Raw genomic sequence first — 1,974 nt, 5'->3', positions numbered from 1 at the left:
GCGCTACGTCTCAAGCCAGCGACCTACCCGCCATAAAACAGCCACCTATTTTTCTACTCCCACAAATATAATATGTCTTGGTTATCTCAATATGGACTGTATACAAACTTAAATGACTTTAAAAAACACTAAAACATGTATATATGCACATGATTCAAAATTTAGAACATCTTATAGTTGTGAAAGAAGGGAGTAGATAATAAAAGTTTCATACATCGGAAAAATGTAAAATCAATCATGAATTTGAAAAATGTTCACAAATTTAGAAAACTTTCATAAATTAGGAAAAAATATGTTGAATTTGAAAATCTTCATGGATTATGGGAAACAATTGCAAATTTCAAAATATGTTCATGAATTTTTGGAAAAGGTCATGTTTGAGAAAAAATGAAAACAAGAAAAATCGAAACATAATAGAATAAACAAAGAAAGACCAAGAAAACATAGGGAGAAACCTAGCTAAAGCTTCTAGAAGCTTTCTAGAACTGAATCAAAAGCTTATAGAAGCTTTTCATATGATAAAACGAAACGCAATGCGTCATAGGTCCTTACTAAAGACGCTCGAGGGGTGGTGTGAGCCAAGTAAAGAAAGGCCTACATGTCTCAAATAGGATTTATGATTGTGCTTGACTACACTCGAGCAGTATTTCTTTTGCGCTAGAGGGGCCAGCTGACCTAGTTAACCAGCGCCTCAAAACTTTCCCCTAGTTTTTTTTAGATAAGAGGCCTACGGTCCGGCGTTAAATTAATGACGCCCTTACAGCGGAGGACAAGTCCAAACAACGATACAACCCAATGCAACAAAGAGAAACGAAATAAAAGCTCCGACAAGGTACATGGATGCCTAGGAGCAGCAACACAGCTCAAACAGGTAATAAAATGAGACACCGGAGCCCTCATACATGCCCGAAGCACCAATGCTACGAATGAAGGCAGCTCGAAAGGGGATCAGCCAGCAGAGGGGCTATGGCACTGCCATCCCCTGGGCGCCCAGCAAACCAGCGCCATCTTGTTCCATCGTCAGAAGGAGCCCCCAGCTCCTCGCCCCAGCTCGAAGGGCGCCGCACCGTCGGACGATGGAATGCTCACCACCCTAGAGCACAAACTAGCGCCGGAGCACCAAAGGGAGGTCTTTGAGCACAACCTCCTCGCCAAACCACACTCCTCATGAGAGCACCACTGTCGATGCATGGGCTCGACACACGACGAGAAGAAGCCGCCATCTGCAGAGCTCACCCTAGTGACCAGTAGCAGACCTTGCTCACTTGACGGAGCCTCCAAGAAGGATACGACGACGTATCACCGCCACCGCCTGGTCTGGAACCTGCCATACTAAGGTTTTTCACCCAGAGCCGATGGTGAATGGGGCCACCCACGATGACACATCCAAGGAGGAAAACGACGCACACGAGCATCGCCATCACCGGCACCGACATGGTCGGGCAGAGCTTTCGCTCGGGATTAGACCCCCACCAACCAGGTCCTCAACCATTGCCGACCAAAGAGAGATGCATACGATTGCCGACCAAAGAGAGATGCATACGACGTCCGGAACAGACGGAGTGGCAGCAACGAACACACCCGCATGACGGACGCTCCCGGAGTGAGCCACCTCGCCGCCCACACGGCCGAGACGACACACAAGCACCCGCGCAGCGGCACCCGTCGGAACGATGCCGCCGTGCCCACTGTCCGGAGCTGCCGCTGCGGTGACCAAAGAGACCCAGCCTCACCCACCACACACACATGCCGGCGGGCCGCAAGGACGCAGCCGGCCGCCCCTGCTGCGCACTAGCGCAACCCTGGCACTCATGCCGCCAAAGCTCGCTCCTTTCAACCGCACGAAGACGAAACCCAGACCTGGGCCGCCGGGCACCCCAAAATCTGCAGCCAACGGGGCCACCAACAAGAGAGGGTCTTGCCCATGGAGTCCAACGGATCGGAAGGAGCACACCTGAGTGGTGGATCCAGCAT

Source organism: Triticum dicoccoides, chromosome 1B (genome assembly GCF_002162155.2).
Source record: "Triticum dicoccoides isolate Atlit2015 ecotype Zavitan chromosome 1B, WEW_v2.0, whole genome shotgun sequence".
In the NCBI taxonomy this organism is placed as follows: domain Eukaryota; kingdom Viridiplantae; phylum Streptophyta; class Magnoliopsida; order Poales; family Poaceae; genus Triticum; species Triticum dicoccoides.
Note: the sequence above shows the minus strand (reverse complement) of the source record.